The sequence below is a fragment of the Hemitrygon akajei genome, chromosome 4, assembly GCF_048418815.1.
Source record: "Hemitrygon akajei chromosome 4, sHemAka1.3, whole genome shotgun sequence".
Taxonomy (NCBI): Eukaryota; Metazoa; Chordata; class Chondrichthyes; order Myliobatiformes; family Dasyatidae; genus Hemitrygon; species Hemitrygon akajei.
Window position 1 is genome coordinate 158,243,942 of NC_133127.1, and position 15,114 is coordinate 158,259,055.

Here is a 15,114-nt window from a genome sequence, read left to right on the forward strand (position 1 = left end):
GACTGTGGTTTGTTTCAGCAGAGAATGCAACAGATCACTGAACATGAGGCAAATCCCTCCACTGTGAAATCTGCAATATTGTTTGACTTCATCAATCTTCCCTTCGCATTATAAGTGTTCGGGTTTCTTTAAACCCCATCCTTGATCTCAAGATGCATATGATTGTATGACCTCATTCCCTCTCTTTCCAATACCAGTGGAGATCTAGAACATGACTGCAATATTTGGAAGGACTTTGTGTAACCTTTAGTTTTAAACAAATAAATATAAGTGTAAGTTATGACCCCCCCCCAAAAAAAATATTAGTTTGGAAGCACATTAATTCAATTCCGAATGAGAGCTTTTTCAGATGCAGAAATTCCAAAATAATCTGCAAGACAATGTGCAGAAGTTGCGGTAGTACCTTGTCCAAGTACCAGCAATGGGAAGCATCTAACCTCTGCCCTGACCTCTCTGGACCAACAGAAAAAGGACCAGGAGTTCACTGAGCAGCAATCAGCTTTCATGAATTTAAAGCTTGTGATTCCATGGCAAATTTAGACAGAGCCACAGTGCACAATTGTACTCATTATATTGCATTGGTAATTGATAACACTTTGCAGGGCCAGAATATAGTAACAATTCCCCTTTAAAGAAAACATGCTCTGTAATAGTATTGTGGGTAATGAATCTAATTAGGTCATGATATATTAATACCCAAGTTCTGTGAACAGTGACAAGGTACAGCTTTCTAGAAATTAAATTGCTATTGCATTAGGTAACATCTCAAAAGGCACTTCAGAAAGGAAAGCATCCTCAGTTGACTGTTCAGATGAAATGCACAGCGCAAGAAATAAAACCTGCCTCGGGCAAGTTCTGGCAGCAGACTGGCATTCTCTGAAAGCTGGGTGGTATAGTGCTCACATTGCAATGCAGGTGGGAGGGTCATAAATAGAAAATAGCTCACCACTCAGGGGACAAAACAAAATATGTTGTGCACTTCATTCTCAGAAAGCGCATTCCTCATTGGTTTGCTAATTTGGTAACCACTGGCCTGTGTAAGCACAGTGCCTCTTCAACCAACTACTTCAATAGCTAATATCTCTCAACCAGGCCCAGTATTGAATAATTAATCCCAGTCGCATATTTGGTGGCGATAAAAACAAAGCACGGTTTCTCACACTAACGCTGAGTTAGTAACCTGATGAGCACCTGCAATTCCCAGCTGGCTGCTAACTCCATGTTATCATTTTAGTCACTGTTATATTTCGGCAAACACCAGTAACTGTTATTAGCTTGAAGTCAGCAACAGAAAATAAAAGCATTGATAGCATTTGTGGCTCTACCAGAAAGTGTGCCACTAAGAGATTGCAGTGTGGATCAGAAGACATCATTATCATGTCTGGTTCCAATATCTTCCTCTATTAAATAGCCTGCCAGCGATCACCAGCAGCACTCATTCACAAAGAACAGCAAGGAACTTAAGGGCACCTGGCATATTACACACTTCAATTTATTGAAAGGGGGAGAGGGAGGGGGAGGGGGAGTGAGGGAGAGGGAGAGACTGTGTGTGCGTGTGCGTGTGCGTGTGCGTGTGCGCGCGCGCGCGTGTGTGTGTGTGTGTGTTGCTCAGGATTTCCAGCATCTGCAGAATTTCTTGTGTTTGTGTTTTTGATTTTTGCTGTTATTTTTATATTGAAATTACATCTACTGTAAACTTCACTGATTTACTGATTAGTTTTTCAACAATATTCTGTTATATAGGTCAATTACAAAATTTCAAACCGGAACAACAAAAAAATTGAAGTTTTCTAGTAAGCTAAAGGCATCATTGCAAGACTGCAGATAATCCAAATATTTAGCTCCAACCAGAACAAACAACTGATTTCCCCACACACATATACAAACACGGAAAAATATCACCTTGATGACAGATTGCTTTATCCAAAGTGCAACAATACGTTTGAAGTGAAAACAGCAAGTGCAATCTAAAAATGTCGACAAATAACTGAATCAACTGTAGTATTCCAAATATTAATAATTTCTGGTAGGACCACAATCAACATGAATATATAGAATTTTAGTTTTACCACAAACCATAAAAACAGAAGTCACAAACAGAGAACAAAACACCTCAAGGCCTTTTAGAATGGAGTCCTTATAGTTCAATGGAAAATTCCACTCCAGATTTGATAACAGATTTGACCTGGGCCAACTTATCTCAACATAATTAACACTGACTCACTGGCTGAATGGCTTCTTCTATGCTGCAACAATTACATGACTATTGTATGTAAGGGTACTTATTGAAGTTCTGATCATTTCAGAGTCTTCATTGCCACAGAACGGAAGGAAGGAGCAAAAGCCCATTTGTTTGATCCCCATCCACAAGAACAATTCCAAAACAGGGTGACATTTCTCCAAGGAGGTGTGGGTGTGACGGGTTAGAGAATAAAACTTCCTTATCATAACTTTGTGTAAACTTACTAAGGTACTCTGAAGTTTCAAACCATTTTAGAACTTAGAACATAGAATAGTACAGCACATTACAGGCCCTTTGACCCACAATGTTGTGCCGACCTTCAAACCCTGCCTCCCATATAACCCCCCACCTTAAATTCCTCCATACACCTGTCTAGTAGTCTCTTAAACTTCACTAGTGTATCTGACTCCACCACTGACTCAGGCAGTGCATTCCACGCACCAACCACTCTCTGAGTGAAAAACCTTCTTCTAATATCCCCCTTGAAATTCCCTCCCCTTACCTTAAAGCCATGTCCTCTTATACTGAGCAGTGGTGGCCTGGGGAAAAAGTGCTGGCTGTCCACTCTGTCTATTCCTCTTAATATCTTGTACACCTCTATCATGTCTCCTCTCATCCTCCTTCGCTCCAAAGAGTAAAGCCCTAGCTCCCTTAATCTCTGATCATAATCCATACTCTCTAAACCAGGCAGCATCCTGGTAAATCTCCTCTGTACCCTTTCCAATGCTTCCACATCCTTCCTATAGTGAGGAGACCAGAACTGGACACAGTACTCTAAGTGTGGCCCAACTAGAGTTTTATACAGCTGCATCATTACATCGCGACTCTTAAACTCTATCCCTCAACTTATGAAAGCTAACACCCCATAAGCTTTCTTAACTACCTTATCTACCTGTGAGGCAACTTTCAGGGATCTGTGGACACGTACCCCCAGATCCCTCTGCTCCTCCACACTACCAAGTATCCTGCCATTTACTTTGTACTCTGCCTTGGAGTTTGTCCTTCCAAAGTGTACCACCTCACACTTCTCTTGGTTGAACTCCATCTGCCACTTCTCAGCCCACTTTTGCATCTTATCAATGTCTCTCTGCAATCTTCGACAATCCTCTACACTATCTACGACACCACCAACCTTTATGTCATCTGCAAACTTGCCAACCCACCCTTCTACCCCCACATCCAGGTCGTTAATAAAAATCACAAAAAGTAGAGGTCCCATAACAGATCCTTGTGGGACACCACTAGTCACAGCCCTCCAATCTGAATGTACTCCCTCCACTATGACCCTCTGCCTTCTGCAGGCAAGCCAATTCTGAATCCACCTGGCCAAACTTCCCTGGATCCCATGCCTTCCGACTTTCTGAATAAGCCTACCATGTGGAACCTTGTCAAATGCCTTACTAAAATCCATGTAGATCACATCCACTGCACTACCCTCATCTATATGCCTGGTCACCTCCTCAAAGAACTCTATCAGGCTTGTTAGGCACGATCTGCCCTTCACAAAGCCATGCTGACTGTCCCTGATCAGACCATGATTCTCTAAATGCCCATAGATCCTATCTCGAAGAATCTTTTCCAACAGCTTTCCCACCACAGATGTAAGGCTCACTGGTCTATAATTACCTGGACTATCCCTACTACCTTTTTTGAACAAGGGGACAACATTCGCCTCCCTCCAATCCTCCGGTACCATTCCCATGGACAACGAGGACATAAAGATCCTAGCCAGAGGTTCAGCAATCTCTTCCCTTGCCTCGTGGAGCAGCCGGGGAATATTCCGTCAGGCCCCGGGGACTTATCCGTCCTAATGTATTTTAACAACTCCAACACCTACTCTCCTTTAATATTAACATGCTCCAGAACATCAACCTCACTCATATTGTCCTCACCGTCATCAAGTTCCCTCTCAGTGGTGAATACCGGAGAAGTATTCACTGAGGACCTCGCTCACTTCCACAGCCTCCAGGCACATCTCCCCACTTTTATCTCTAATTGGTCCTACTTTCACTCCTGTCATCCTTTTGTTCTTCACATAATTGAAGAATGCCTTGGGGTTTTCCTTTACCCTACTCGCCAAGGCCTTCTCATGCCCCCTTCTTGCTCTTCTCAGCCCCTTCTTAAGCTCCTTTCTTGCTACCCTATATTCCTCAATAGACCCATCTGATCCTTGTTTCCTAAACCTCGTGTATTCTGCCTTCTTCCACCTGACTAGATTTTCCACTTCACTTGTCACCCATGGTTCCTTCACCCTACCATTCTTTATCTTCCTCACCGGGCCAAATTTATCCCTAACATCCTGCAAGATATCCTTAAACATCGACCACATGTCCATAGTACATTTCCCTGCAAAAACATCATCGCAATTCACACCCGCAAGTTCTAGCCTTATAGCCTCATAATTTGCCCTTTCCCAATTAAAAATTTTCCTGTCCTCTCTGGTTCTATCCTTTTCCATGATAATGCTAAAGGTCAGGGAGCGATGATCACTGTCCCCCAGATGTTCACCCACTGACAGATCTGTGACCTGACCCGGTTGGTTACCTAATACTAGATCTAGTATGGCATTCCCCCTAGTCGGCCTGTCAACATACTGTGACAGGAATCCATCCTGGACACACTTAACAAACTCTGCCCCATCTAAACCTTTGGAACTAATCAAGTGCCAATCAATATTAGGGAAGTTAAAGTCACCCATGATAACAACCCTGTTATTTTTGCACCTTTCCAAAATCTGCCTCCCAATCTGCTCCTCGGTACCTCTGCTGCTACCGGGGGGCCTATAGAATACCCCCAGTAGAGTAACTGCTCCCTTCCTGTTCCTGACTTCCACCCATACTGACTCAAAAGAGGATCCTGCTACATTACCCACCCTTTCTGTAGCTGTAAAGGTATCCCTGACCAGTAATACAACCTCTCCTCCCCTTTCCCCCCCTCTCTATCCCTTTTAAAGCACTGAAATCCAGGAATATTGAGAATCCATTCCTGCCCTGGTGCCAGCCAAGTCTCTGTAATGGCCACTACATCATAATTCCTAGTATGTATCCAAGCTCTCAGTTCATCACCTTTGTTCCTGATGCTTCCTGCATTGAAGTACACACACTTTAGTCCTTCTACCTTACTACCTTTACACCCTTTATTCTGCTTCTCTTTCCTCAAAGCCTCTCTATATTTTAGATATGGCTTTACTCCATGCACTGCTCTATTGCTCCGGGTCCCATCCCCCTTGCAAATTAGTTTAAACCCTCCCAAACCATGCTAGCAAACCTACCTGCAAGGATATTGCTCCCCCTCGAGTTCAGGTGCAACCCATCCAATCTGTACAGGTCCCACCTTCCCCAGAAGAGATCCCAATGGTCCAAAAATCTAAAATCCTGCCCTCTGCACCAACTCCTCAGCCACGCATTCAACTGCCATCTCCTCCAATTCTTACCATCACTATCACGTAGCACTGGCAGCAATCCTGAGAATGCCACCCATGAGGTCCTGTTCTTCAGCCTTCTGCCTAGTTCCCAAAACTCACACTTCAAGACCTCATCCCTCTTCCTGCCTATGTCGTTTGTCCCAACATGTATCACGACTTCTGGTTGCTTTCCCTCTTGTACCAGGATGTTATGCACCCGGTCAGAGACATCCTGGACCTTGGCACCCGGGAGGCAACAAACCATATGGGTTTCCTTCTCACGTCCACAAAATCTCCTGTCTGCTCCCCTGACTATAGAGTCACCAATGACGACAGCTCTCCTCTTCTCCGTCCCATCCTTCTGCACCACAGGGTCAGACTCAGGTCCAGAGGCCCTGCCACCGTGGCTCACACCTGGTCGGTCATCCTCACCAACAGCATCCAGGACGGTAAACTTATTATTCAGGGGAATGGCTACAGGGGTGCTCTACACTACCTGTCTACTCTCCTTCGCTTTCCCCCCTTGGACTGTCACCCAGCGACCTGCTTCCGGCAGCCTAGGTGTGACTACCTCCCTGTAGCTCTCATCTATGACTGCCTCATTCTCCCTTATGAGTCGAAGGTCATCCAGCTGCTGCTCCAGGTTCCTCACACGGTCTCCCAGATCGCCCAGCCGCATGCACTTCTGGCAGATGTGACTCTGCGGGAGAAGGGAGCTCCCCCAAGACTGCGACATCTCACAGGAAGCCTCAGGAGGCATTGTAAAGACTAACTGGGAACAAACTCGTCCTCTGCCTCTTCTCGTCAAAGCCTCAAATCTCCACTCCTTCACTGGCCGCTTTCCACAGGCCGCTCCGCTTGAGGTAACCCTCTATTTATTTGTTTGAGCTTTTCAAACTGCTTGGTCACCTGACCTTGATTGCCCAATCAGCTGCTTTCTGCTGAGTCTGAGCTATTCAAATCTTGATTGTCTAATCAACGGCTTTCTGCTGAGTTATTCAAATCTTGATTGTCTAATCAACGGCTTTCTGCTGAGTTATTCAAATCTTGATTGACTTGATTGCACAGTCCAACTGCCAAAACTGCCAGAATCTCTCAAGTCAAAGCCTCAAATCTCCACTCCTTCACTGGCCCGCCCACTCACTCACTGGCCGCTTTCCACAGGCCGCTCCACTTGAGGTAACCCTCTATTTATTTGTTTGAGCTTTTCAAACTGCTTGGTCACCTGACCTCGATTGCCCAATCAGCTGCTTTCTGCTGAGTCTGAGCTATTCAAATCTTGATTGACTTGATTGCACAGTCCAACTGGCAAAACTGCCAGAATCTCTCGAGTCAAAGCCTCAAATCTCCACTCCTTCACTGGCCCACTCACTCACTGGCCACTTAATTTTGTAGGAAAGCTGTTTAAATTTTGCTTGTGTCAGCTTGAAATCTTGCAACTCACATGTAACTCTCCTCTGGAAGCCACATATTAAAAAAACATCTTCAAGTCTAGTGACGTCAGCCTGTGCATCAAGAGCCCTCCTTTTATTCTCTTCAGATTGAGCTGCCAGAGGAACTGGTCAAGGCAGGTACAAACATAATTCTGCTTTAAAAAGACAGTTGGAGAGTTACATGGATATGACAAGACTTAGACGATTATGGCCAAACGCTAGCAACATCAGCCACATTTGATTGACATGGATGCACATCTTAGTTAGCATGCACCAGATGGGCTGAAAGGAGCTATTTCTCTACTGTTAATACCCTATAGTTCTACAGACAGCAGTAGAGGGCACCAGTAAGCACTTGTAGAGTGAAGCACTTCAAACTCTGGCTTCACTTAAGAGAACTGGTGATATGTGGACACAAAATGAACATCTTAATGGAGTTCACTTCTAGTCAACTTCCATGAAGTATGAGTGTGTAGATGACAGATTTTCTTCTGGTTCCTCAAAGCAAAAATGCTTCAGGGTTATCTGTCGGACATATACCCAAATAACTTTAAAACTAAATACCTTCAGTAGATAGCTTTAGTATTACTAAAAGACCTCAGCACTGACTGCCCAAGGCCAGAAAACATAAGTAAAGTATTTTGACTGCTTTAGTACATGCAGTTAAACTAACTGAAAGCGCAGAAGACAACTGGGTAAAATATTAGAGAGCTCACCACATGCAATTTTTTTTAAAAAAATAACATCCAAATCCATTCCACTGCAAGATAAAAGTCATGGATGGTCAATATTTCAGATAGAGTCTCTGGATCAGGATTTATACAGAATCTCCAGCTGAAATGTTTTGTCTCCATGGATGCTGCTAGACCTGCTGAGCTCCTCCAGCAATTTTTGCTCTAGACTATGTCCCCAAGATTAATCTTCATTCATCTTGCTTCACTTTGTAATAAAACTAAATCTTTTTTTAAACTCTCAATGGTAAAATATTACAGTACTTTGGAATTCAGGTTGTGTGGAACCCATGTGTATTGTTTTGGTGCTGTGTTCTTCCCTTCATGTTTTGGTCGCATGTAAAACATATCATGAGATCAATAACATGGAATTGCCTACCAAAAGCATTGTTAGGAACAATTCTGCAGTTTATAAAAATAAACCCCATCACTTTAAATGTTAGCTTTATTTGTCAGATGTACATTGAAACATACATTACAGCAATATGCAGCATTGTGCTTCAACGACCAACACATTGCAAGGATTGTGCTGGCTGCAACCCACAAGTTTCACCATGCCTCGGGCACCAATATAGCACGCACACTATTTCGTAACCCTAACCAAACATCTTTGGAATGTGGGAGGAAACCTGAGTACCCGGAGGGAACGCACATGGTCACAGGGAGAACATACAAACTCCTTACAGATAGCAGTGAGAACTGAACCTCAATTGGTGACTGCCGTCACTATAAACCATTGCATTCACCGCTATGCCCCTGTGGCCTAATTCAACAAGGACTGGAAAATAACTGTGACTCTGGTCGCATTAGCCACATTAGAATTTAAATAAAGTTGAAAGTAAATGTTATTATCAAATGTCACCATAAACCACCATGAGATTCAGTTTCTTGTGAGCATACTCAAGAAATCTATGAAATCATAACTATAACAGAATCAATGAAATACTGTCCAACTAAGGTGTTCAACAAGAGTGCAGAAGATAACAAACTGTGCAAATAATAATAAATAAATAAACAAATAAGCAATAAATATTGAGAACATGAGATGAAGAGTCCTTGAAAGTGAGACTATTAGTTGTGGGGACATTTCAATGATGGGGCAAGTGAAGTTGAACAAAGTTATCCCCTTTGGTTCAAGGGCCTGAAGGTTGAAGGGTAGTAACTGTTCCTGAAGGCTCTGCAAATTATTGCAGTATTGAATCAAGATTCGAAGTTATTTGTCACATGTACATCAAAACATAATGAAATGCAGTGCTTGCATTAACAACCAACACACCCAAGAGAGGGTGCTGGGAGCAGCCCACAAGTGTTGCCATACATTCCAGTGCCAACATAGTTTGCCCACAATGCTTGGCAGAACACAACATAAAAACAAGGTTCCTCCCTTCCACCCATGCACATACACAATCCTTTAACCTCAGTTCAGACCTGCAGCCTCCAGCAGACACAGACTCGGGCGTGCAGAGACCGTACTCAGAGGCCGAAGGGTCTCAGCCCGAAATGTTGACTGCTCGTTTCAACGGATGCTGCCTGACCTGCTGAGTTCTGCCAGCTTGTTTGTATGTGTTGATTTGACCACAGCATCTGCAGTGTGTTTCCTCATGTGTGTGTGCCTTGTAAGTGGAAAAGGCTTTCAGGGAGTCAAAATATAAGACTGGTGGAATACTCTGGTTCCAGGAGTGGGGAAGAAAATGAGACAGCTAAATACAAACCTTAGACATGCGGCTGCAACAGACAAGATACTACTTTCTGTAACCACATAATGCAGAAAAAGCTTTATGAGTACACCTGAAAATTTCTTAACAATCCCACAGAACTGACTGTGTACAACGACCTGTGGGGGGAAAACAACTGGCTATTTCTTGTTAACTGTTGCTTCTTTACCTATCTGTAAAATTACTCTAGTGAAAAGGAGGTCATACACAAAAATTACATTATAACCGTTTCAATGACCACTATTATAAATAATCCCAACTAGCAAAAGATTGGATCATTAAAACTGACTTGATATTCCCTCCAATTTTCCCTCTGTTGATTTTGTTCCTAAACATATGGTCATGTACTAAGTGGTAACTAGCAAGAAATATTTTATGGTTTAATGCAAATCCCAGTTTATGTGTTCCGATCTTACAAACCTATGCTCTCAGGCTGTATCTTGTTCATTTAGTGGGCAGAAAACAGCTCATCTTATAAAAGAATGAACTCTTGTGCTCTAGGGATTGGTGTGATTTATTACAGAAACAATTTGCTTCCATCCAAATAACCGTGTTGTAAGTGATAAGCATGGCATTGTTTAGTTGGATTACTTTTACTGTTTACTAAATTACTGTTAATTACTTTTACTGTTTTGCAGCTAACTTTTTTGAGCAGAAGCCAATCAGAGATCTGAATTCTGAGAAAACGTGGCTCACTCAGGTTCGCTGATTGAGTAGAAAAGACATCGACTCACGGCAGTTTGGTGTTTTGAGCAGTGGCCAGTCAGTGTTTGGGATTGGTTGGGAAGAACAAATTAAAATAAGGCAGGGGCAAGCAAAGCAGCCAACGTTGTAGTGCACAAAGGTAGAGTGGGGATTCTGAGGCCTTAACTCTTCAAGGCCTCAGCAAGGAAGTGGCTTGAGTGAGAGGAGAAAAAGCTGCAGGTAGATTTCTTTTCTCCCCAAATTTATTCAGTGTTTTTTCCTTCTTTATATTTGCATGGCTAGGACACTAGGGATGACACGCAGAATAGTACAACGCTCCTCTTGTGGGATATAGGAATTATGATATTGTATGATATTGTAGCCATTAGTGAGAGAGATTTGGTTGCAGGAGGGGCAGGACTGGCAGCTCAATATTCCAGAGTTCCGTTCTTTTAGACGTGACAGAACAGAAGGGATTAAAGGATTAAAGGAGGAGGGATGGCATTACTAGTCAGAGAAAATTTCACAGCAGTGCTCAGTCAGGACAGACCGGAGAACTTGTCTAGTGAGGCGTTATGGGTGGAACTAAGGAATAAGAAAGGTATGACCACTTTAATGGAGCTATATTCAAGACCACCCAACAGTCCAAGGGATTTAAAGGAATAAATTTGTACACAGATCACAGACTTTTGCAAAGAAATATAAGGTTGTTATAGTAGGTGATTTTAACTTCCACTTATTGACTGAGACCCCATACTGTAAAAGGACTAGATGAGAAAGAGTTTGTCAAGTGTGTTCAGGAAAGTTTCCTTAATCAGTATGTAGAAGTCCCAATGAGAGAGTGTGTGATACTGGATCTGTTATTAGGGAATAAGACAGGGCAAGGTAACAGAAATTTATGTAGGGGAATACTTTGCATCTAATGATCCTAATACCATTAGCTTCAAAGCAAATATGCAGAGATATAGGTCTGGTCTGCGGGTTAAGGTTCTAAATTGGAGTAAGGCCAATTTTGATGGTATCAGAAAGGATGTGGTAAGTCTGGTTTGAGACAGGCTGCTTTCTGGTAAAGATGTACTTGGTAAGAGAGAGGCCTTTAAAAGAGAAATTTTGAGAGTACAAGGCTTGTATGTGCCTGTCAGAATAAAATGTAAAGATAATAGGTGTAAGGAACCTTGGCTTTTTGAGAGATATTGAGGCCCTGGTTAAGAAAAAGGAGGGACATCGCAGGTATATGCAGGTAGGAGCAAATGAGGTAATTGATTATAAAAACTGCAAGAGAACACTCAAAAAAATCAGGAGGGCTAAAAGAAGGCATGAGGTTGCTCTAGCAGACAAGGTGGAAGAGAATCCTAAGGACTTCTGCAGATACGTTAAGAGCAAGAACAAAATTGGTCCTCCAGAAAATCAGAATGGTAATCCATGCGTGGAGCCAAAAGAGATAGGGGAGATCTTAAATCATTTTTTTTCATCTGCATTTCATCAGGAAATGGGCACAGCATCTATATGTGAGGTCATGGAACCCAAACAGATCACAGAGGAGGTGGTGCTTGCTGTTTTGATGCCAATTGGGCGACAAAGTGTTCCCTCAGACCCTGTGGGAGGCAAGTGGGGAAATTGCCAGGGCCCTGGCAGAGATATTTAAATTGTCTTAGCAACAGGTGAGATATCAGAGGATTGGAGAATAGTCAATGTTGTCCTGCTGTTTAAGAAAGACTCTAAAAGTAACCAGGAAATTATAGGCTGGTGAGCTTGACATCAGTAGTGGGGAAAGTTATTGGAAGGTATTCTCAGGGATCTGATATGAGTACTTGGACAGACATGGACTGAATAGGGAGAGTCAGCACGGCTTTGTGCGTGTAGGCAATGCCTAACCAATCTTATGAGGAAATTACCAGGAAACTTGATGAAGTCAAGCAAATTACAAACAAGAGAAAAATCTGCAGATGCTGGAAATCTGAGCAACACACACAAAATGCTGGAGGAACTCAGCAGATCAGGCAGAATCAAAGGAAAAAGGTACAGTCGACGTTTTGGGTCCTGCCAAAGGGTTTTGGCCCAAAACATTGACTGTACTCTTTTCCGTAGATGCTACCTGGCCTGCTGAGTTCCTCCAGCATTTTGTGCATGTTGATGAAGGCAAGGCAATGTTGTTGTCCACGTGGACTGTAGCAATGCATCTGACAAGGTCCTGCATAGAACGTTGGTAAAGGAAGTTCAGTCGCTCAGCATTCAGGGATGAAGTACTAAATTAGATTAGACATTGGCTTTGTGGGAGAAGCCAGAGAATGGTAGTAGAGGGTTGCCTCTCTGACTGGAAGCCAGTGACTAGGGGAGTGCTGAAGAGATCGGTGCTGGGTCCATTGTTGTTTGTCATCCATATCAGCGATCTGGAAGATAATGTGGTTAACTAGATCACCAAATTTGCAGATGACACCAAGATTGGGGGTACAGTGGACAGCACGGAAGACTATCATGACCTGAAGCGGGTTCTGGACCAGGTGGAAAACTGGGACTGAAAAATGGCAGATGGAACTAGTTGCAGTCAAGTGTGAGTTGTTGTACTTCAGTAGGACCAAGCAGGGTAGGTCTTACATGGTGAACAGTAGGGAACTGAGAAGTATGGTAGAACAAAGGGATCAGGAATACAGTTCCATAATTCATTGAAAGTGGCATCACAGGTCGATAGGCTCGTAAGAAAGCTTTTGGCACGTTGGCCTTCATAAATCAAAATACTGAATATAGGAGATAGGATGTTAGTTTGAAGTTGTACAAGACACTGGTGTGGCATAATTTGGAGTATTGTGTGCAGTTTTGGTTACCTACTGACCGGAAAAGATATATATGTTTGAAAGAGTACAGAGAAAATTTACAAGGATGTTGCTGGGTTTGGAGGATCTGAGTTATATGAAAAGATGAATAGGTTAGGACTTTATTCTTGAAATGTAAAAGACTGAGGGGAGATTTGATTGAGGTATACAAAATTATGAGGGGTATAGACAGGGTAAATGCAAGCAGATGTTTTCCACTGAGGTTGAGTGGGACAACAACTACAGGTTATGGGTTAAGGATGAAATGTGAAAAGATTAAGGGGGACATGAGGAGAAACTTCTTCACTCAGAAGGCCGTGAGTGTGGAACAAGCTGCCAGCACAGGTGGTGCATGCAAGCTTGATTTCAATGCTTAAGGGAAGTTAGTACAGATACATGTTTGTAGGGGTACGGAGGGGGGTGCAGGTCAACGTGAGTAGGCAGTAAATGGTTTGGAATGGACTGAAGGGCCTGGTTCTATGCTGTACTTTTCTATGACTCTGTAAAAACACAGCAACAATTTACTTGTAATGGCTTTCAGACAAGTCTCAATTGCTGTTGCCAATAGGCCCTTCACCTATCAGAACTACAAACCCATTGAGTTCAAAGCAATGTCACAATCTGTATGATCCCCACCAAGTTACAACTTACCAGGATATAAAAACATATTGTGATTTCATCATTGTTGTTAGGCTGATATTGAGCTGATCAACCAACGGTACTATGGGAATATGTTCAACACAAGGACTATGGCAGCTCAAAAAATCATAACAAGAGTATTAAACTCTAAGATGAGCCCATTTTGCGTTTCATCGCAGAAAACTACCTTGCTACATTCCATTTAATCACCAGCAGTAAATATGTACTTGAGCAGCAACTCCCCAGTTGTAGTCAGCTCCACTCACTCAGATTCATAGACTTCACTGTTTTATCCTCAGTACATCTCATAATGCTTTAAAATTCCCTTGTAAATCTATGTAAACACAATTTTAAGGATTTATATACCTAGCCAGTAAGGGGAGAAAATACTTATGCAATTTACCTTCAATAGCTGAATAACAATCTTAAGAGTTTTATTGATAAATCACAATAATTATTTTCCCCATTTTTGTACATGAATAGAAGACTTAATGTGGCAGGGAATGCAAGTCAGAATTATTGTCAATCAAAAAAAAACACACATATTCAAAAATACTGCTCTTCTTAAAATAAAATCCTGAATCTAATCACCATCTAGATTCCCGTCCAACTAGCAATTAGCAATTTGATTTCTCTCCCCAGTCCTTCTGCTTGGAAGATCCTAAGTTCTCCTGTTGAGTTGTAAAGTTATAGTCATATGGGTAGGAAATAGGCCCTTCAGTCCACTGAGTCTGTACCAACCATCAAGAAAAATACCCATGGTTCTTTGCAGTAGCATCATCAAATAAAATGGAGGGCCAAAGGAGGAGATAATGGGTGCAACCAGCAGCTTTTGTCCTTAAGGTCAGTTTTAAGGAGTAGTATGCTGGAATAGAACAAAATTCTAGACCACAAGGCAGAGATGGTCAAGACAGTAACAGTGACAGGAAAAATGGAAGAAACAGATGAAAGGGAATCAACATTCCATTCAGAAAAGTGCAGTACGCATCTCCAAGGTAAAGAGAACACTGGAATGCAAGGACAATAATGTTTCAACTCCACTAATGGAAAACTAAGAGCAACTGCACCAGTTAGGTGTGAAAGGAAACCAAGGCTTGCTGTGAAACAAGGAGTTCTACATAGGTCAAATTTAATAAAATTGTTTGTGAGCCACACAGGAACAATGGGTGGCACACAGTTTGCAGGAGTGAATCCAAGAAACTTGGAAAATAGCATGAGATAGATGGGATCAAGGTTAATAAAGGCAAGAGACTTGAGGAAGGGTAGGTTTCCCTTTTAGGAAAAAAGATGACAAGCAGCTGAAAAAAATGGTCACAATATCATCAACAAGGATGCTTGTTAGAGCATATTATGTTAATGATTCAATTATATTACTTTATCAAATACAAATGCAAGATACAGATGAACAGTTGTCCAAATTCTACTTATTTAAAAAAAATCCCCTTTCTAAAAAGCTC

At 42.4% G+C, this 15,114-nt stretch overlaps 1 protein-coding gene across 3 annotated transcripts in view; it reads right to left on the reverse strand.

Moving 5' to 3' along the window:
• sacs (sacsin molecular chaperone) overlaps nucleotides 1-15,114 on the reverse strand; it is a 121,866-nt gene that overhangs the window by 15,945 nt on the left and 90,807 nt on the right. The window lies entirely within an intron of this gene.